Raw genomic sequence first — 22,401 nt, forward strand, 5'->3', positions numbered from 1 at the left:
CCTCCGTTTGTGTCCAGAGATCAAATAAGGGACTCTGCTTTTCCTCTAGTTCTCCTTCCTGTTTTCACCTGGGCTAGAAGGATGGGCATGGCCTGTATTTCTCATATCAAAGTGATGTTACTAAATTTGTCCAGAAGTTCTGATTGTTATTTTTATTAGTAGTAGTAATTTTCTGATAGAAAACACTCTCATTTTGCCTTTCCCACGTTGTTTCCAGGTGCTGCCCAGGATGGACATCTGTGGTCTCAGACCGTGATTCCCGAGGAGCAAGGAAAGCCTTTTCCTCACCTGCACAGTTCAGGTGGATGGGACAGAATTGGTGTGGCCTGACAAGGCAGGAAAAGCTGTCTGTGTTCTGGAGTGCCTTGAAAGCTTTCTCCGTCAGGTTTGGAAGGGGTTTCTCTTTGGGATTTCTTGTGATGCAGCACCACGGGTATCCCTTTGTGCCAAGTCCAGTGCTAAAGGATTGAAGAACTGACAAGTGGGGTCTGGGATGAAAATGCCGCTAATAAAATTAAGCAAAGAATACAATAAGAGAAATGAGCATCCTTTTAATGTCTGAAATAGTTAGGAATAAAAATGCTGGAAAAGGGCACTCTGAATTGGTGTCACTTGTCATGGATAAAACCCCAGAGTGAGGAATCAGAGCAGAAGTTGAGAGCTGGAATCCTTCTGCAGTCGACTTAATTTTCTTTTCCTCCTCTCTTTCAGGACAGGAAGAATCACGACTCTCCTGGCATCTTTGCCAAGAGCTGTGGTGTTTGATCAGCCAAAGCCCAGAGGCTTCAGCACCAGAGGTCTGAGCCTGGAGGGCTCCTGGTGCTGCCCGTGCTGTGGGCTATGTCAGAGGATGCAGGGTTCCTCTTTGCCTCCCTGCTGGGATTAACTGCCATGGGAATGTGGGATTTGGGTGAAACTCCAGCTCTCCTGGTGTTCAGGGGAGCAAGGTCTGAGGGACTCCTCTCTGGGGATGTGCGGTGAAGGACTGAATAGTGTGGAAGGAGAGTATTTATAAACTGTATCACTGTTTCTCCCAAAATTGGGGTGGAGCAGTGATGGGGGCGGTTGGGTTTGGTCTGGGCCTGTTATTCTTTGTGCAATTTTTAAATTCTCTTGTATGATTTACTGTCCGGTATCTTTCCAACAAAAGCTGACATAAATTTAGATTAAGGATTAGAACTTGGGTCCATTCATTGCAAACATTTGACAAGGCTGGAGGACTGGGGGTGGTGACTGCTCTCAGGAAAGGTTACTTATTAATACTGTGTCAGATTTCCCGCAGTGACTGTCAGGCCTGCATGGCTGTGAGTTCGTGCTCTTCTCACTGGGGAAATAAGTTCAGCAAAATTAGAAATGTTAGAAAAATCCAGCCAAAAATTCCACCTCTGTACCCTCTAAGTTTTCCCAGTTTTTCCCAGCTAGGAGCTGCACAGAAGTCAGGCAGGGGAAGTGACAACAGGGAACAGCTGAAAAATTCAAAGGCACAAAGAGGAAAGGGGAAAGGTTTCAGAAAACAATTCTATGGTCTAAGAATAATTTCTGATTCCCTACTGAGAAGAACACGAACTCACAGCCATTCAGGCCTGACAGTCCCCTGCAGTGAGAGCTCAGCACACATCCACAGAGGCAAGTCCAGCATCTTAAATGAAAAAATAAAAATAAAAACCAGAAGAAAAAGGTGATTTCTTCTGCTTCAGAGTTATTTCAAGTTCTTAAAGCCCAAGCAACATTTGCTCTTGATTTTGGTTGGGTGAATCATGAGCAGTGGGCACGGGTCATGCCATTCATTGAGCAGAAAACCCGGGGTCATTTAGAGGGGACACAAGAACTGTTTGTGTAGCGACCTCGGGCTGCAGAGGGGCAGGAGAAAGGCCAAGGGAGCTCCCTGGGGCCACCAGGGCCTGTGGGGAACAGAATGGACGCTTGGATGACCAGTGGAGGTGAGGAGTGGATCTGAGTTCATCTACAGGGAAATAAGGAGGGGATACTCTGGAGTGAAAAGCTGAGGTGATGAGTTCACCCACCTGGGCACGAGTTGTGTTTGCACAAAGTGGGAACAGAGGTGAAGGTCAATCCAAAGTCGATCCTGCTTGACCTCTGAATTCCAGGATAAGTTTTACAAGCTGCCAAATGAGGGAGTAAAAATACACAAAAATGAAACCGAGAGCATTCATGAGGTTCCTGGGAGTCCATTACACTGTTGTCATAGAATTCTTAATGAGTTTTGAGCTTTTAATGACAACAATTCAGTACTTTCTTTGGATTATTCACTGTGTAGGATTTGGGGTTTATCTGGATTTTAAAGGCGTCGTGGTGGCCCTGACACTGCTCAGGAGCTGGTAGGAAAAGCAGGGTCAGAGCTCCTGGCAGGCACAGGGTGTTTTTCCCAGAGTGGACTGTGGAGGAATTGTTTGGGCCTTGGATTGTCCCTCTGGGTGATGCCAGTTGCTGTGATTTGTGTAATTCCATACATTTAACTCCCAATACTTCCCAGCCCAGGAGCTTGAGCTGACAGGGCAGCACACAGATTGTTCTCTGTGCTGTGCCCCGATTTGGGGTTGGCTGTCAGCTTTGCTAGCTCCCGTGAATTATGCCCATAGCCCCGAATTCCCTGCTCAATTCCCACTGCCATAACCTCACAGCGCCTCATGGAGTGGGGATATACTGTGGCAGGAAGCTCAGCAGCATCGGCACAGGGACAGGTGTATATTCCAAAGAATTTGCTGTTTCAAACCCTCATCCCCAGCCCCGCCGATGTCCCTGGGGGGCACTTGACAGAGTTACCTGGATTTCAGCTGATTTCACCCCCCCGAGCTCGGGCTCCAGGTGATCTTTTCAAGCAGGAGAAGGCAGGGGCCGGAGGCGCTCGTGGCCCGTGCCGAGGCAGTCCCTGGGGCCACGAGAGGACATCTCTCCCTGCAGAATTTCAGTTCTTTCCAGAGCCTCAGCAGTGACAGAGGACAAAGAGGAAGATGAGGAGGAGGAAGAAGGGGGGAGAGGGTTTGAGAGGAGGGGAAGCCCAAATCCGTGCTGTGTGCGGAGCTCCGACAGCACGCTGCAGCCCGCAGCTCAGTGTGAGCACGGGGCAGAGGAGGCGATTTCTGGGCATTCAATCACCCTGAGGCGGGCCCGGCACCGCCCCTGCAGCACCGTCCCCAACACAGCTCGGTACCGCTCCGGGATCACCCGGCCCCGCCCCCGGTGCCGCCCGGGACCACTGGGGACCGCCCCTAAAGCACCGCCCCGGCCCCGCCCGGTCCCGTCCCCGGGACCTCCGTGCCCCGCCTCGCCAAGCCCCGGCTCCGCCCCGAGCCTGCCCGGGCTGCGCCGGGACCATCGCTGGCGGCCCCGCCCCTCTTCCCCGGGCCGAAGCGGGCTGAAGGAGATGTCCGCACGATTGGAAACGCCGCCGAAAATCGCACCCGTGGCATCGGTGTCGGCGTCGTGCGCAGGCATCCCACTAGAGCGAGCGGGCTCCTTGCTGTGCCACCCTCCTTTTGCAGCCAGAGTTAGAAGGTCGGGGAGCGACACCCGAGCCGCCATCTTGGGAGAGGCAGGCGCGCAGTACCGCGCTCTGCCCACAGGGTGGCGCTTGGGAGACAGGCAAGGGATGGAATCAAGGAGTGTCCCAATCCTTGAGGAAATCCCCCTGAATGAACGCCCCAAAAAACCCCGACCAGAACTGACAAACCTCCTGCCTCTGTATGAGTGCAAAGGGTGTGCAAGGAGTGTGCAAATAGTGTGCATTAGCAATCGATCGGCAGGCATTGGAAATCGATCGCCGATCTAATCGATCGGCAGGCGCGATCAATCGATCGCCGATCTAATCGATCGGCAGGCATTAGCAATCGATCGCCGATCTAATCGATCGGCAGGCGCGATCAATCGATCGCCGATCTAATCGATCGGCAGGCATTAGCAATCGATCGCCGATCTAATCGATCGGCAGGCGCGATCAATCGATCGCCGATCTAATCGATCGGCAGGCATTAGCAATCGATCGCCGATATAATCGATCGGCAGGCACGATCAATCGATCGCTGATCTAATCCATAGGCACGCATTAGCTATCGATCGCCGATCTGATTTTTCCCGCCATTTCTCAATGATTTTTTCCCCCATTTCTCACTGATTTTTCCCCAATTTTTCATGCATTTTTTCCCGCAATTTTCGTGGATTTTTTCCCATATTTTCCCCATTTCTCACTGATTTTTTTCCCCCATTTCTCAATGATTTGTTTCCCCAATTTATCAAAGATTTTTTTTCCCCATTTCACCATGATGTTTCCCCCATTTCTCACTGATTTTTTCCCCATTTCTCACTGATTTTTTCCCCCCATTTTTCCATGGATATTTCCCGATTTTCCCCCCCATTGCTCACTGATTTTTGCCCCCATTTCTCTCTGAATTTTCCCCCCATTTTCCATGCATTTTTCCCCCCATTAATCACTGATTTTTTTCCCCATTTATCACTGATATTTGCCCCCATTTCTCTCTGAATTTTTCCTTCCATTTTTCATGCATTTTTCCGCCCATTAATCACTGATTTTCTCCCCATTTATCACTGATTATTGCCCCCATTTTTCACTTATTTTTTCCCCACAGCATCGGCCACCACAGCACGAGCGACAACAGCTCGCTCTGTTCCCGCCATTGCCCATGGATTGTTTCCCTGTTTTCCATGGATTTTTTCCCCATTTCTCACTGATCCCCCCCCCCCCCCATTTCTCACTGAATATTCCCCCATTTTTCATCGACTTTTCCCCCATTTCTCACTGATTTTTTCCCCATTTCTCAATTATTTTTTCCCCCACTTTTCCCCGTTTCTCACTGATTTATTCCCCCATTTTTCATGGATTTTTTTTCCCCCATTTCTCACTGATTTTTTTCCCCGTTTTTCAAAGATTCCCCCCCCGTTTTTCACTGATTTTTCTCCATTTCTCACTGATTTTCCCACCATTTTTCATGTGGTTTTTTTCCATTTCTCACTGATGTTTTACCCCATTCTTATTACCATTCTCATAGCTCTATTTTATATTTATACATATTCTTATATTTGCATTATTTCTGTTATACACTAGATTTTTCATAGATATTTGCTACTTAGATTTCATTATATTTTACATGTATACCAATCTATTTCTATTCTTTATATTTTATTTTTATATTAGCTATAAAAACCGTGCCTCTACCCAAATAAAAAGCATTTAAACATTCCTTTTAGACTATATTTAGCTATTTTTTATGGTTCTGTTTTTCATGCATTCTACACCCACCCCTCCCTGTCAATGTTCTGGCACCCAGCATGACCCCCCCCCCCCCCCCCCCATGCCCGACTCACCTGCTCCTCCAGCGCAGCCCGGCTCCCTTTCCCAGGGACCTTGGGGTGCCCCAAACCACGTCGGAGCCCCCAGTCTCCACACCCTCCCCCTCCGTAGGGAACGGGAATGGGATGGGGAGCACACAGGACAAGAAAGGAACACAAACGACACACTGGACAGAGAGAAGAAAAGGGCTGGAAGCTGGATATGAGGATGAAAGTGGAGCAGCAACAAACCTCAGGACTCTTGACTAGAGAGTGTGGCTGCTGAACGTCTCAAAAAAACCCCCCAGCTCCAACACAACATGCTGTGCTCACGGCTCGGCCTGGGACTCATCAGTGAACATCTCTCTCTTGCCAGGGCCATAAAGCCCCCGAGAAAACACGAGGTGAGGTTGATGTGCTCCGGCTTTGCTCCTGCTCAGCCCTAACCCCAGCCCCTGCTGCCAGTGAGCACCCTGATCTCTGAACCTCTTCTCAGCTTGTTTGTACGCTTCCAAATTCCTTCCTCTTTCTTCAAGCTTCATCTGTTTCCTGGCATTGGGAGAATGACAAGTGTTTAGCACAGCGCAATGAATACAACAGTCTCATTTTCAGAAGACACAACTGAACGAGAACCGACAGCAGCACTGCTTCGAGACAATCTGGGCACACGTTTCCCTTCCAGCAATCTGAGTGTTCTTTTGTGTCACGCCTGAAATCCTGAAAATGGTTTTTTGAGAAAAATTATCCATAACTAGAAAACAATCAAACCAAATAAATAGAACCCCTAGGATATAATAACAGCCCATATACTACAACACTCCAATTCTAATATTAATAAGAAAACAGAAATTAGCTACACAGCATTACCTCAAACAAACACTACATACTGGCAAGAATCAAAACCACCACAAAATAATTCAAAAACTACCCTATGCCTTATGCTACAGGCTAGAACGCCATCGGCAAACCTTATCAAGGTATCCTTTAAAAACAACGCCCCACCAAAAACAAAAACAACACAAAACGCCATTCAAGAACTCCCTTATCAACACCTGAATGAAAAAACATGGCATTAGATAAATAGACCATAGCCCTTATCATACACCATCTACAAACAAAATAAAGCTATACCATACATCCTCGAAAACCACCTTCAAAGCACGACATTAGAAAAACAAAACTTCCCAGAATTAAAAGCTGTATCTAACAAAAGCCGTCTGATAAAATTAACAACCAAGCCCCCACCATCAGAGCTGCCCCTACTAAACTCCCCATCGTACATATGAAAAATCAGTTTTAAAAACCTACTTCAATTCATTCTGCCTCAAATACAAAGCCATCCAGAAAGTTACCTTCACTCAAAAACAAAAGCGCACGTAGTAAATAACATTAAAAAATAAATCAGCACACTACACACCACAAGCATAAAATATTGAATTAAAACCAAAAATACCCCTATTCATTAAAGAGCCCAGCCGCAAGCTATATTTAACTATAACTTCGTGCAAACGTACACATATCATTAAAATAGATTTCTTTCAGAATACAACTGATGATCTAAAATAGTAAAATGGCCGAGAACGATATTATAATAGGATATCCTCGATCATCCTCCCGCAAATTCTCTCCACTGTATTGTCCGACACACACCGGAAAAAAAATCCAGTTTTTACTTTTTTCAGCTAACTTCTCATTTATTAGCTGAGAGGAATGTTGAATTTGTCTTTACAAATGAGCTGTGGATCAGCCTGTAGATAAGGCTAGCACTGAGAGATAAAAGAAACAATGGGATGGATTCCACTGATTGATGAATGGAAAGAGATAGTTGCCTTTACAAACAAACTGCAGGGCTGCTGATAAATGAAATTGGATATCGAAAGATGAAAGAAGCAACGGGGGGAAACTATGAATTCTATAAGAATTAAAAATTAAAAGGGAGGGTTATACATTAGAGGGGAATTTCAGGTATCAGGCGTTCCGGGAAGTCTGTGCCTCTCAAGTACCTCAGCCAATGGGAAAAGAGAGAGGGAAATGCGGCCGGGAAAATAGGATAAAAAGGAGGCTGCGTCCTCCAAAAATTGGAGAGATCCCAGGGGAATGTCCCATGGCCTCTCCCTTTATTCGAATAAAGCAAAAAGGACTCCTCCGTTTCCTTTTTGGACATAAACCGCTGGTGTTTGTGGATTAATTTTCCTGACATTTAGCAACATATTGTTTAAAAAAAAAAAAAAAAAAAAAAAAAAAAAAGTGATCCAGAAGAGGGCAACATTGACAGCCATTCCAAGACAGGATGAACAAATGCTTTCACATTGACAGAGGATGCTGCGATGTTCTGAGAACAGAAGATAGAATAAAATAAAGGAAGGTGATGTTACAAGACAGAAAAGGGTAAAATAAAAGGAGTACCTGAGACTGGGGGGCGGGGGGGAAGAAAATGGGGAAATATTAATTGCTACACACTAGGTACAAATGCTTTTTACAAGTAATTTATGAGAAGCAAGCTAAAAGCGTCTTACTGCTGCTAGTGATATCATGCTCCAAGCTCTGCTAATAATTCCTATTTCTAGCAATAGTTAAATTGAACTCACTACATTCCAACTATTTTTCTGCTTGTTTAGATGGCAGATCCGTTTGGAACACACCTTAGTATAGCAAATTCTATGCCCAGGTAGGGACCTCTCAGTTCTTCCATAAAACATTTTCTTCTGCATTATGGCAAGCCTTTGTTTTAGCTTGACAGCTTTCTTGAAACTTAAATTTACGCATGTATCCAAAGACATTTGCAATTCCAGAAATCGGTAGGCACATAATATGGAAAGTAAATAACATTCTCGAGAGGGAGTTGCTTTGTTACTGAGGGGATGAAAAGCAAGGCTAGAGCTAGTAGAACTACCCAAGAAATTGGACTTAACGCAGCTTTTACAAGGCTCAAAGTAGCCATACCGAGATGTTTGAGCTAAAAGCCCCAGTTACCAGACTTACAGGCCTAATAGTTATCACCACACCACATTCCCTGGTTGCAGTATTTTTAACAGCAGTGCAGAACGCTACTGAAAATTATTTTTAGGTTGAATTGTTCTCTCCCCTCACTGCCTGTGTAGCTGTTAGAGGCTTCCAGGAGGCTGGGGAAGCAGACTGCTGGTTTCACTTCCAGACAGGTCACTTCCGTGGTCTGCTGGAGGGCACTTTGAAGCCCGTGTCCTTTTCTTGCTCTATTGTATCTGACAACTTTCCTCCCCCACGTCTGTTTTTTAGCGGGCAGCATTTTTGGAGGGCCAGTCAAAGACCTCAGGCTCCGAGAGAATTCGTCTGCTTTGCTCTGTTTATGTGTGCAACAGATGGGAGCAGCAACTAAGTCAAGTAGTAACTTCTGAGCTGCCCAGTTATCAGTAAACCAAAATATTCTTTTGTGACTCTCGCCAGACGAACATATCATCCTATCCGAGTCACACACTGCCCCTCTGGCATTTTCCAGTCAGACAAAGAATTCCTGGCCCCTTCCTTGCATGAACCTCAGCTCTCCACCTTGTTCCAGAAAGAGTTCTAGATCCAAGGCCCAGTGAGCCAGCTACCCTTTGCTGCCCTGAGCAGTATGGAAACAGCCAAGCCCCAGCCCTGCAGCCCTGCCTAACTCGCCTTTGCCTCCCAAACCTGAACCTTTTCCTTGGCTGTGGCATCCTCACTCATGCAATCCTGAAGACAAAAATCTGATTTGGCAGGTGAGGCCGTTTCTAACGCAAAAGCTTCACCAAGGTTTCTCTTCCAACTTCAGCCTTAAACAGTCCTGTCCTCCTCAGACAGCCCCCACCTCCAGCCTTTAGCTGTAAATACTTCCTGTTTTATAGCTAATGCTTGCCACCCCTCAAAATTAAGTCTTTTGATATGCATTTACATCCCTCCCTAACCGTGTCCTCATCACCCTTCCCAAACTCAGCCTCATCTCCAGGCCTAGAACCTCTCCCTAGGTGAGGGACTGTCCTCGGGTAGGAGTGCTGACAGACCTGTGCATGAGCCCAGCTGCATAGCCCGTGCTAATCCCAGCCCAGCTCTAGCCTTTAAACCCACTGGGGCTTTGGTACTGGAGGCCCAGTTACAGTAACCCCTGTGGCCGTTCCGCTTCCAGGCCATCTGTGAGTTGTGATCCCCCACCCTACACCACTTTGGTGAGAAATGCATTCCTTTCTTACAATAAAGTTTTCATTTTATGTCTAAATTCAAGCATTCCGAGAAAACGTGTAGCAATTATATCAAGACAGACATGACAGGCACCAACATTAGTCTTTCATTACACACTTTTCATGCCTTCTCTCCACAGATTTCTTTGAGGCAACTCTGACTCCTTTTCTCACAGGCAGCTCCACACAGCCCCGACTCCTCCTCTCCTCTGTACGACTGGCTAAACCCCAGCCTGTCCCTTCCCCAGCCACCTGAGCCTGTCTGTCCCACACACAGCATCCTCTCACCTTGTCCATCCCTTGCACGGCCACGTGTCCCTTCCTCCTCGCAGCACAGCCAGCAGGCTCCAGCCCACACTGCAGCAGGCTCTGCACCTCCTGCTGGAGCTGTGCTTAGTGAAACTGGCAGCCAGCTGACCCACGCTTTTATAACAACCAGCCTCACTGGGCAGGCAAGGCTGTTTCCACTCCTTGCTAATCAGTACAGCTGTAACTCGTTGGCAACTAGTGCCTTCTGCACTATCCTTACAAACTATTCTCCTACAGAAATGGACCGGAATTCCGCGGGGATTTTCCGGGGATTCCGGGGGGATTTTCCGGGGATTCCGGGAGGATTTTGTCGGGAATTCCGGGGGGATTTTGTCGGGGATTCCGGGGGGAATTTCTGGGGGATTCCGGGGGGATTTTATCGGGGATTCCTGGGGGATATTCCCGGGGATTCCGGGGGGATTTTATCGGGGATTCTGGGCATATTTTCTCGCGGATTCCGGGGGGATTTTCTCAGGGATTCCGGGGAGATTTTATCGGGGATTCCGGGGGATTTTTCCCGGGAAATGCGGGGGGCTTTTTCCCCGCGATTCCAGGGGGATTTTCCAGGGGATTCCAGGGGGATTTTATCGGGGATACCTGGGGGATTTTCCAGGGGATTCCTGGGGGATTTTCCCGGGGATTCCGGGGGGATTTTCACGGGGATTCCGGGGGGATTTTCACTGGGATTCCGGGGCGATTTTCTCAGGGAATTCCGGGGGATTTTCTCGGGAATTCCGGGGGGATTTTCCCGAGTATTCCGGGGGGATTTTCCCGAGTATTCCGGGGGGATTTTTTCGGGGAGTCCGGGGGGATTTTCCCGGGGATTCCGAGGGGATATTCCCGGGGAATTCCGGGGGGATTTTCTCCGGGATTCCGGGGGGATTTTCCAGGGGTTTCAGCGAGGAATTTCCCGGGGAATTCCCGGTGGATTTTCCAGGGGATTCCGGGTGGATTTTCTCGGGGATTCCGGGGGGATTTTCCCGAGTATTCCGGGGGGAATTTTTCGGGGAGTCCGGAGGGATTTTCCCGGGGTATCCGGGGTGATTTTACGAGGAATTCCGGGGGGATTTTCCCGAGTGTTCCGGGGGGATTTCCTCGGGGATTACGGGATGATTTTCTCGGGCAATTCCGGGGGATGTTCTCGGGTATTCCGGGGCCATTATCTCGGTGATTCCGGGGAGATTTTCTCGGGGATTCCGAGATTATTTTCCCGGGGAATTCATGGGGATTTTCCCGGGGATTCCGGGGGGATATTCGCGGGGATTCCGGGGGGATATTCGCGGGGATTCCGGGGGATTTTCTCGGAGATTCCGGGGGGATTTTCATGGGGATTCCGGGGTATTTTCTCCTGGATTCCGGGGAATTTTCCGTGGATTCCTGGGGGATTTTGCCGAGTATTTCGGGAGAATTTTCTCGGGGATTCCGGGGTGATTTTCCCGGGAAATTCCGGGGGATTTTCTCGGGGATTCCGGGGGATTTTTTCGGGGAGTCCGGAGGGATTTTCCCGGGGATTCCGGGGGGATTTTACGAGGAATTCCGGGGGGGTTTTCTCGGCGATACCGGGGGGATATTCTCGGGGATTCCGGGATGATTTTCCCGGGGAATTCCAGGGGATTATTCCGGCGATTCCGGGGGGATTTTCTCGGCGATTGCGGGGGGATTTTCTCGGGGATTCCGGGGGGATTATCCCGGGGAATTCTAGGGGATTTTCTCGGGGATTCCGGGGGGATTTTCCCGGGGAATTCCGGGGGGATTTTCTCGGGGAGTCCGGGGAGATTTGCCCGGGGATTCCGAGGGATTTTCAGGGGAATCCGGGGGGATTTTCTCGGGGATTCAGGGGGGTTTTTCTCGGGGATTCAGGGGGGATTTTCCAGGGGATTCCGGGGGGATTTTCTCGCGTATTCCCGGGGCATTTTCCTGGAGATTCCAGGGGGATTTTATCGGGGATTCCGGGGGGATTATCCAGGGGATTCCGGGGGGTTTTTCCAGGGGATTCCGGGCATATTTTCCCGAGTATTACGGGCGAATTTTCTCGGGGATTCCGGGGAGATTTTCTTGGGGATTCCGGGGGGGCTTTCACAGGGATTTCTGGGGGATTTTCGCGTGGATTCCGGGGGGATTTTCTCGCGGATTCCGGGGGCTATTTTCCCGGGGATTCCGGGGGAAATTTCTCGGGGAGTCCGGGGGGATTTTCTAGGGGAATTCCGGGGGATTTTCTCGGGGATTCTGGGGGGATTTTCCCGGCGATTCCGGGTTGATTTTCCCGGGGACTCCGGGAGGATTTTCCCGGGGAATTCCGAGGGATTTTCAGGGGAATCCGGGGGGATTTTCTCGGGGATTCCGGGGGGATTTTCTCGGGGATTCCGGGGAGATTTTCTCACGTATTCCCGGGGCATTTTCCTGGAGATTCCAGGGGGGTTTTATCGGGGATTCCGGGGGGATTATCCAGGGGATTCCGGGGGGATATTGCAGAGTATTCCGGGGGGATTTTCTGGGGGATTCCGGGGGGATTTTCCCGGCGAATTCCGGGGGGATTTTCTCGGGGATTCCTAGGGGATTTTCCAGGGGATTCCGGGGTGATTATCCCGGGGATTTTCCTGGGGGATTTTCCCGGGGATTCCGGGGGATTTTCTCGGGGATTCCGGGTTGATTTTCCCGGGGAATTCCGAGGGATTTTCTCGGGGATTCCGGGGGAATCTTCCAGGGGATTCGGGGCGGATTTTCTCGGGGATTCCGGGGAGATTATCCCGGGGATTTCGGGGAGATTTTCTGGGGGATTCCTGGGGGATTTTCTCGGGGATAGCGGACGGATTATCACGGGGATTCCGGGATGAGTTTCTCGGGGAATTCAGGGGGATTTTCCAGGGGATTCCGGGGGGATTTTCCCGGGGAATTCCGGGGGATTTTCTCGGGGATTCCGGGGGGTTTTTCCCGGGGATTCCCGGGGATTTTCTCTCGGATTTTTTCCCCAATTTTTCAAGCATTTTTTCCCGCAATTTTCCTGGATTTTTCCCAAATTTTCCCCATTTCTCACTGATTATTTTCCCCATTTCTCAATGATTTTTGCCCCAATTTATCAAAGATTTTTTTCCCCATTTCTCACTGATGTTTTTCCCCATTTTCCCCCCATTTCTCACTGATTTTTATCCCCCATTTTTCAATGATTTTTCCCCATTTCTCTCTGATTTTTGCCCCATTTCACCATGATGTTTTCCCCATTTCTCACTGATTTTTCCGTTGATTTTTCATGGATTTTTCCACCCATTTTTCGTGGATTTTTTCCCCATTTTTCCCCATTTCTCACTGATTTTTTCCCCCATTTATCACTCCTTTTTCCCCATTTTTCCCCATTTCTCACTGATTTTTTCCCCCATTTATCACTCCTTTTTCCCCATTTTTCCCCATTTCTCACTGATTTTTTCCGCCATTTTTCATTGATTTTTTCCGCCATTTTTCATGGATGTTTCCCCCAATTTTCATGGATATTTCCTGATTTCCCCCCCCCATTTCTCACTGATATTTGCCCCCATTTCTCTCTGAATTATTCCCCCCATTTTTCATGCATTTTCCCGCCCATTAATCACTGATTTTTTCCCCATTTCTCACCGACTTTTCCCCCCATTTCTCACTGATTTTTATCCCCCACTTCTGACTGATTTTTCCCAATTTTTCGTTGATCTTTTTCCCCATTCCTCACCGATTTTTCCCCCATTTCTCTCTGATTTTTCCATCATTTTTCATGGTTTTTCCCCCCCATTTCTCACTGATTTTACCCCCTTTCTCACTGATTTTATTAATGTTTGTATTTCTATTTCTATTTATATTTATATTTATTATTATTGTTTTGCATGTTTATGTTTATGTTTATGTTTATATCTATGCAGGTTAACGTTTGTGCATGTTTATGTCTATGTTTATATTTATGCATATTTATTTTTATGCCGGCGAACGCGGGCAGGCGTTTTATGTAAACGCCTATCCGCCGGGGTCCTAGAGAGGCCGCCATCTTGAGCGTGTCGGGACTCTCAAAATGGCGCCTCGGGCGGCACCCCGCCTGACCTGCCAAAAATGGCGGCAGAAAGGGCGGGAAAAAATCAGGACCCCGGTGTGTAGGCATAAGATGCCTGATTACATCGCCGACGCCGATCCGCTCGCCGCCAATTTTCCCGGATGTTTCAGAGCGTGCCGACAACGGCCGCGCGGTCCGCGGTGCCGCGGGCGTGAGGGCGCCGGCGGGCGCGGACAGGCGTTTTATGTAAACGCCTATCCGCCGGGGTCCTAGAGAGGCCGCCATCTTGAGTGTGTCGGGACTCTCAAAATGGCGGCTCGGGCGGCACCCCGCCTGACCTGCCAAAAATGGCGGCAGAAAGGGCGGGAAAAAATCAGGACCCCGGTGTGTAGGCATAAGATGCCTGATTACATCGCCGACGCCGATCCGCTCGCCGACAATTTTCCCGGGCGTGTCAGAGCGTGCCGACAACTGCCGCGCGGTCCGCGGTGCCGCGGGCGTGAGGGCGCCGGCGGGCGCGGACAGGCGTTTTATGTAAACGCCTATCCGCCGGGGTCCTAGAGAGGCCGCCATCTTGAGTGTGTCGGGACTCTCAAAATGGCGGCTCGGGAGGCACTCCGGCTGACCTGCCAAAAATGGCGGCAGAAAGGGCGGGAAAAAATCAGGACCCCGGTGTGTAGGCATAAGATGCCTGATTACATCGCCGACGCCGATCCGCTCGCCGACAATTTTCCCGGACGTGTCAGAGCGTGCCGACAACGGCCGCGCGGTCCGCGGTGCCGCGGGCGTGAGGGCGCCGGCGGGCGCGGACAGGCGTTTTATGTAAACGCCTATCCGCCGGGGTCCTAGAGAGGCCGCCATCTTGAGTGTGTCGGGACTCTCAAAATGGCGGCTCGGGCGGCACCCCGCCTGACCTGCCAAAAATGGCGGCAGAAAGGGCGGGAAAAAATCAGGACCCCGGTGTGTAAGCATAAGATGCCTGATTAAATCGCCGACGCCTATCCGCTCGCCGACAATTTTCCCGGACGTGTCAGAGCGTGCCGACAACGGCCGCGCGGTCCGCGGTGCCGCGGGCGTGAGGGCGCCGGCGAGCGCGGGCAGGCGTTTTATGTAAACGCCTATCCGCCGGGGTCCTAGAGAGGCCGCCATCTTGAGCGCTGCCGCAGGGCTGGGTCCCGGCCCGCGGGCCCTTCCGCCATCCTGAGAGGGGCACGGTGCAGTACCCGCCTGTGTCCACACGGCGGCAGCACTGCCGCCCAACTCAGCCCGGCACTGCCGCCCTGTCAGGGACAGACAGAGAAGGGAGAGAGTTCCAAGCACCAGAGTCCCCACCCGTCATAAAATCCTCTCAATGAACGCCCCAAAAAAACCCCGACCCAAACTAAAAATGCCCTGCCTCTGACCAAATGAAAAAAAAAACCTTTTATATATATAAATCATCTATTTTTTAATATTTAATTTCTAGTCATAATCTAGACATATTTCATATATTCAATTTAATTGCTATTCTATTTATCATATATACAATATTATTTTATTATTCATTATATACATAGATTTATATTACTAATGTTATTTCTATTTTATCTATATCCATCTATATTTGGAGGTTCATAGTTTTTAATATTATTTCTTTAAAAGCTCTGCCTCTAACCAAATAGAAACAAAAAACTCGATTATTTTAAATTCTATTTGAATATATTTTTCTATTTAGTTTTCATATTTATATCTGTAGATTTATATGTCTATATTGTGGATTCTATATTTATATACTATTTAATGTAGTTTTTACTAGTATATTAATATACTAGATGCTATTTACATTCTATTATAACATACTATTTAATAGAACATATTAAAATCGATAAATTATTTCTATTACATACTACATACATGTATTTTATATTTATATTTATTTCTATATATTTATACTTACATATATATATGCATATATAGTTATAATAATTTTATGTCAGTATCTATTTTTGCATATTTGTATATTTTTGCCTATATTATTTTCAAAAAACCCTCCTCTAACCAAATAAAAACCAATAAAACATTCCTTTTAAAGTCTGAATATTTATATATTTCTATTTTCATAACATAATATAATGTAATGTAATATATTTATATATTGGTTTCTTATATTTGCTTCTATATTTTTATTCTTTATCTTTTCTATTTACAGTATCTATTAAAAAACCCTACCTCTATCCAAACACAAGCCAATAAAACATTCCTTTTAGACTATATTTAGCTATTTTTTAAGGTTCTGTTTTTCATGCATTCTACACCCACCCCTCCCTCTCAATGTTCTGGCACCCACCATGACCCCCCGCCATGCCCGACTCACCTGCTCCTCCAGCGCAGCCCGGCTCCCTCTCCCAGGGACCTTGGGGTGCCCCAAACCACGTCGGAGCCCCCCTCAGCCTTTTTTCCTCACCCCAAAGAAGGCACAGAACGACTCCTTTAATGAAGTTGTTTTAACAATTGTAAGGCTAGAGCTTTTGGTATCCACTGCTTGCCATCCCTTGTAAACCAATTTTTTTCTTCTTTCTTCTGCAGCTTAATAAACCTCTTTTTTTCCCCATAGTTTTCCAAATGCATGTATTACCGCATATGCATATTTAGAATCAGTAAATATATTTAATGTCTTGTCCTGCTATAATTCACAGGCTCTCACAAGCGTGTGCAGCTCTGCTGTCTGAGCTGACCAGGTGGCTGGTAACCTCCCCCCTTCCTTTAATTGCTTTCCATTCACGATAGAGTATCCTGTAAATCATGAAGAATGGGGGGAAAAATCAGTGAGAAATGGGGAAAAGTGGGGAAAAAATCCGTTAGAAATGGGTGGGGAAATTCCATGAAAAATGGCGAAAGAAATCAGTGAGAAATGGGGAAAAATGGGTAAAAAATCAGTGCGAAATGGGGGGGGGGGGGGGGGAGGAAATCAATGAGAAATCGGGGAAAAACATAAGTAAGAAACGGGGGGGGAAAGTCCATGAAAAATGGGGAAAAATCAGTGGGAAATGGGGATAAATCTGGAAAAAATCCATGAAAAATGGGGGAAAATATCAGTGAGAAATGGGGGAAAATGGGGAAAAAGTCAGTGAGAAATGGGGAAAAATCAGTGAAAAAACGGGGGGAAAACTCCATGAAGAATGGGGAAAAAAATCAGTGAGAAATGGGGAAAAAAATCCCTGAAAAATGGGGGAAAATATCAGTGAGAAATGGGAAAAAATGGGGAAAAAAATCATTGATAAATCGGGGGAAAAATCAGTGTGAAAGGGGGGGAAAAATCGGGATCGGGGACGTGGACCGGGACTGGGATCGGGGACCGGGACGGGGAAATGGGACAGGGACCGGGATCGCGGACGGGGACCTGGGACAGGGACCGGAACCGGGATCGGGGACGGGGACTGGAGACAGGGACCGGGACCGGGACCGGGATTGGGGACTGGGACCAGGACCGTGATCGGGTTCCGGGACGGGGAACTGGGACTGGGACCAGGATCGGGGACCGGAACCGGGGACTGGGACCGGGACCAGGACTGGGGACGGGGACTGGGGACAGTGACCGGGACTGCAATCGGCACCGCCCCCCGAACCGCTCCCGGAACCGCTCCCCGGGCTACCCCGGCACGGCGACCGGGAACGCCCCCGGCACCGCCCCGGCACCGCCCCCGGTGCCGCCCCCGGCACTGCCCCGGCACCGCCCCGGGTAGCGCCCCCGGCACCGCCCCCGGGGCGGGCCGCCGAACGCACGCGATGACGCGCGGGGGGCGGGACGGCGCGGGGCGGTGACGCGCTTCATGCCAGGAGCAGGGCCGGGTGCGACGAAGACGGGAGCGGGACGACCCGATACCGCGCGGGGCCGCGGGCCCGTGCGGAGCCCGGCCCGCTGGGTAGGGGCCGCCAATGGCACCGGGGCTTCTGCTTCGGCTTCTGTCCGTGTCGGCGGGGAGGCCCCAGCCAGCGGTGCCCCTCTCCCTCGGCGACACGGGCGTGGAACTCGGCATCGGGCGCTGCATCGCCGCGGACAGCAGGGGGCGCACGGGTACCGATACTGCCATGGGGCCCGGCGCTGCTCTCCTGCTCCGCCGCCAGGCGGCGCTGCGCTGCCGTCCTGCCGCGCCTCCGGGCACGCTCGGCTTCCTCGGGACCCCGGGCCCCGCCTGTCCCGCCGCTGCGGAGGCGGGGGATGCTTTATGGGACTGCCCGAGCTGGCGGTGCCGGGTCTGGGGCGTTGGGGCGCGCCTTGGGGGGCTGCGGGTGCGCTCGTTTCCTCTTCTGCATGGCCTTCTGTGTGAGCATCTCTCGTTGCGACTGCTCTTGGAGAGTCAAACCCCTCCTCCTAAGTGGTCTCAGGAGCCTGGCAGGGTGAGTTTTGTTTCACAGGGGAAAGGGCCACTGGTCGTGTCCAGAGACCTGTGCACCCAGCCAGGTTTCTGCCTGATAAAATTCCAAATGGATGAGGATTTCTCCCAGCCCCAAGCTGCCCCCACCTGTAACCCTGGCTGCCTTTGGGGTGCCCAAAGCCTCCTCTGTGCAGATCTCAGGAACCTGGGAGGGGTGAACAATGTTGCACAGGGAAAAACCCCACAGATTTTATCTCCGGGCCTGGGGCCAGGAGCAGGCATTTGCGTGCTATAATTCCAGAAGGAGCACGGTGTCTCCCAGACCCAAGCCGCATCCAGCTGTGACCCAGCTGCTCTTGGAGTGCCAAAAGCCTCCTCGTAGCTGATCTCGGGAACCCTGGAAGGGTGAGTTTGGTTTCACAGGGAAAAGGCCTCCGTTTGTGTCCAGAGATCAAATAAGGGACTCTGCTTTTCCTCTAGTTCTCCTTCCTGTTTTCACCTGGGCTAGAAGGATGGGCATGGCCTGTATTTCTCATATCAAAGTGATGTTACTAAATTTGTCCAGAAGTTCTGATTGTTATTTTTATTAGTAGTAGTAATTTTCTGATAGAAAACACTCTCATTTTGCCTTTCCCACGTTGTTTCCAGGTGCTGCCCAGGATGGACATCTGTGGTCTCAGACCGTGATTCCCGAGGAGCAAGGAAAGCCTTTTCCTCACCTGCACAGTTCAGGTGGATGGGACAGAATTGGTGTGGCCTGACAAGGCAGGAAAAGCTGTCTGTGTTCTGGAGTGCCTTGAAAGCTTTCTCCGTCAGGTTTGGAAGGGGTTTCTCTTTGGGATTTCTTGTGATGCAGCACCACGGGTATCCCTTTGTGCCAAGTCCAGTGCTAAAGGATTGAAGAACTGACAAGTGGGGTCTGGGATGAAAATGCCGCTAATAAAATTAAGCAAAGAATACAATAAGAGAAATGAGCATCCTTTTAATGTCTGAAATAGTTAGGAATAAAAATGCTGGAAAAGGGCACTCTGAATTGGTGTCACTTGTCATGGATAAAACCCCAGAGTGAGGAATCAGAGCAGAAGTTGAGAGCTGGAATCCTTCTGCAGTCGACTTAATTTTCTTTTCCTCCTCTCTTTCAGGACAGGAAGAATCACGACTCTCCTGGCATCTTTGCCAAGAGCTGTGGTGTTTGATCAGCCAAAGCCCAGAGGCTTCAGCACCAGAGGTCTGAGCCTGGAGGGCTCCTGGTGCTGCCCGTGCTGTGGGCTATGTCAGAGGATGCAGGGTTCCTCTTTGCCTCCCTGCTGGGATTAACTGCCATGGGAATGTGGGATCTGGGTGAAACTCCAGCTCTCCTGGTGTTCAGGGGAGCAAGGTCTGAGGGACTCCTCTCTGGGGATGTGCGGTGAAGGACTGAATAGTGTGGAAGGAGAGTATTTATAAACTGTATCACTGTTTCTCCCAAAATTGGGGTGGAGCAGTGATGGGGGTGGTTGGGTTTGGTCTGGGCCTGTTATTCTTTGTGCAATTTTTAAATTCTCTTGTATGATTTACTGTCCGGTATCTTTCCAACAAAAGCTGACATAAATTTAGATTAAGGATTAGAACTTGGGTCCATTCATTGCAAACATTTGACAAGGCTGGAGGACTGGGGGTGGTGACTGCTCTCAGGAAAGGTTACTTATTAATACTGTGTCAGATTTCCCGCAGTGACTGTCAGGCCTGCATGGCTGTGAGTTCGTGCTCTTCTCACTGGGGAAATAAGTTCAGCAAAATTAGAAATGTTAGAAAAATCCAGCCAAAAATTCCACCTCTGTACCCTCTAAGTTTTCCCAGTTTTTCCCAGCTAGGAGCTGCACAGAAGTCAGGCAGGGGAAGTGACAACAGGGAACAGCTGAAAAATTCAAAGGCACAAAGAGGAAAGGGGAAAGGTTTCAGAAAACAATTCTATGGTCTAAGAATAATTTCTGATTCCCTACTGAGAAGAACACGAACTCACAGCCATTCAGGCCTGACAGTCCCCTGCAGTGAGAGCTCAGCACACATCCACAGAGGCAAGTCCAGCATCTTAAATGAAAAAATAAAAATAAAAACCAGAAGAAAAAGGTGATTTCTTCTGCTTCAGAGTTATTTCAAGTTCTTAAAGCCCAAGCAACATTTGCTCTTGATTTTGGTTGGGTGAATCATGAGCAGTGGGCACGGGTCATGCCATTCATTGAGCAGAAAACCCGGGGTCATTTAGAGGGGACACAAGAACTGTTTGTGTAGCGACCTCGGGCTGCAGAGGGGCAGGAGAAAGGCCAAGGGAGCTCCCTGGGGCCACCAGGGCCTGTGGGGAACAGAATGGACGCTTGGATGACCAGTGGAGGTGAGGAGTGGATCTGAGTTCATCTACAGGGAAATAAGGAGGGGATACTCTGGAGTGAAAAGCTGAGGTGATGAGTTCACCCACCTGGGCACGAGTTGTGTTTGCACAAAGTGGGACCAGAGGTGAAGGTCAATCCAAAGTCGATCCTGCTTGACCTCTGAATTCCAGGATAAGTTTTACAAGCTGCCAAATGAGGGAGTAAAAATACACAAAAATGAAACCGAGAGCATTCATGAGGTTCCTGGGAGTCCATTACACTGTTGTCATAGAATTCTTAATGAGTTTTGAGCTTTTAATGACAACAATTCAGTACTTTCTTTGGATTATTCACTGTGTAGGATTTGGGGTTTATCTGGATTTTAAAGGCGTCGTGGTGGCCCTGACACTGCTCAGGAGCTGGTAGGAAAAGCAGGGTCAGAGCTCCTGGCAGGCACAGGGTGTTTTTCCCAGAGTGGACTGTGGAGGAATTGTTTGGGCCTTGGATTGTCCCTCTGGGTGATGCCAGTTGCTGTGATTTGTGTAATTCCATACATTTAACTCCCAATACTTCCCAGCCCAGGAGCTTGAGCTGACAGGGCAGCACACAGATTGTTCTCTGTGCTGTGCCCCGATTTGGGGTTGGCTGTCAGCTTTGCTAGCTCCCGTGAATTATGCCCATAGCCCCGAATTCCCTGCTCAATTCCCACTGCCATAACCTCACAGCGCCTCATGGAGTGGGGATATACTGTGGCAGGAAGCTCAGCAGCATCGGCACAGGGACAGGTGTATATTCCAAAGAATTTGCTGTTTCAAACCCTCATCCCCCAGCCCCGCCGATGTCCCTGGGGGGCACTTGACAGAGTTACCTGGATTTCAGCTGATTTCACCCCCCCGAGCTCGGGCTCCAGGTGATCTTTTCAAGCAGGAGAAGGCAGGGGCCGGAGGCGCTCGTGGCCCGTGCCGAGGCAGTCCCTGGGGCCACGAGAGGACATCTCTCCCTGCAGAATTTCAGTTCTTTCCAGAGCCTCAGCAGTGACAGAGGACAAAGAGGAAGATGAGGAGGAGGAAGAAGGGGGAGAGGGTTTGAGAGGAGGGGAAGCCCAAATCCGTGCTGTGTGCGGAGCTCCGACAGCACGCTGCAGCCCGCAGCTCAGTGTGAGCACGGGGCAGAGGAGGCGATTTCTGGGCATTCAATCACCCTGAGGCGGGCCCGGCACCGCCCCTGCAGCACCGTCCCCAGCACAGCTCGGTACCGCTCCGGGATCACCCGGCCCCGCCCCCGGTGCCGCCCGGGACCACTGGGGACCGCCCCTAAAGCACCGCCCCGGCCCCGCCCGGTCCCGTCCCCGGGACCTCCGTGCCCCGCCTCGCCAAGCCCCGGCTCCGCCCCGAGCCTGCCCGGGCTGCGCCGGGACCATCGCTGGCGGCCCCGCCCCTCTTCCCCGGGCCGAAGCGGGCTGAAGGAGATGTCCGCACGATTGGAAACGCCGCCGAAAATCGCACCCGTGGGATCGGTGTCGGCGTCGTGCGCAGGCATCCCACTAGAGCGAGCGGGCTCCTTGCTGTGCCACCCTCCTTTTGCAGCCAGAGTTAGAAGGTCGGGGAGCGACACCCGAGCCGCCATCTTGGGAGAGGCAGGCGCGCAGTACCGCGCTCTGCCCACAGGGTGGCGCTTGGGAGACAGGCAAGGGATGGAATCAAGGAGTGTCCCAATCCTTGAGGAAATCCCCCTGAATGAACGCCCCAAAAAACCCCGACCAGAACTGACAAACCTCCTGCCTCTGTATGAGTGCAAAGGGTGTGCAAGGAGTGTGCAAATAGTGTGCATTAGCAATCGATCGGCAGGCATTGGAAATCGATCGCCGATCTAATCGATCGGCAGGCGCGATCAATCGATCG

The 22,401-nt window shown here is 50.0% G+C and overlaps 4 long non-coding RNA genes across 4 annotated transcripts; 2 read left to right on the forward strand and 2 right to left on the reverse strand.

The window, feature by feature from the left end:
* Window positions 1–137: 137 nt before the first annotated feature.
* Window positions 138–2,115, reverse strand: LOC148219468 (uncharacterized). Its single transcript, XR_015799767.1, has 2 exons — window positions 2,025–2,115; window positions 138–505 (listed from the first exon to the last, which is right to left on the reverse strand). It is a non-coding gene; the product is annotated as an uncharacterized LOC148219468 (long non-coding RNA).
* Window positions 247–1,682, forward strand: LOC148219469 (uncharacterized). Its single transcript, XR_015799766.1, has 2 exons — window positions 247–385; window positions 712–1,682. It is a non-coding gene; the product is annotated as an uncharacterized LOC148219469 (long non-coding RNA).
* Window positions 2,116–18,720: 16,605 nt separating the features above from the next.
* Window positions 18,721–20,678, reverse strand: LOC148219470 (uncharacterized). The gene is made up of 2 exons (XR_015799765.1): window positions 20,608–20,678; window positions 18,721–19,088 (listed from the first exon to the last, which is right to left on the reverse strand). It is a non-coding gene; the product is annotated as an uncharacterized LOC148219470 (long non-coding RNA).
* Window positions 18,830–20,265, forward strand: LOC148219471 (uncharacterized). The gene is made up of 2 exons (XR_015799764.1): window positions 18,830–18,968; window positions 19,295–20,265. It is a non-coding gene; the product is annotated as an uncharacterized LOC148219471 (long non-coding RNA).
* Window positions 20,679–22,401: the final 1,723 nt, after the last annotated feature.

The sequence above is a fragment of the Sturnus vulgaris genome, unplaced genomic scaffold (genome assembly GCF_052056855.1).
Source record: "Sturnus vulgaris isolate bStuVul1 unplaced genomic scaffold, bStuVul1.hap1 Scaffold_1063, whole genome shotgun sequence".
Lineage (NCBI taxonomy): Eukaryota > Metazoa > Chordata > Aves > Passeriformes > Sturnidae > Sturnus > Sturnus vulgaris.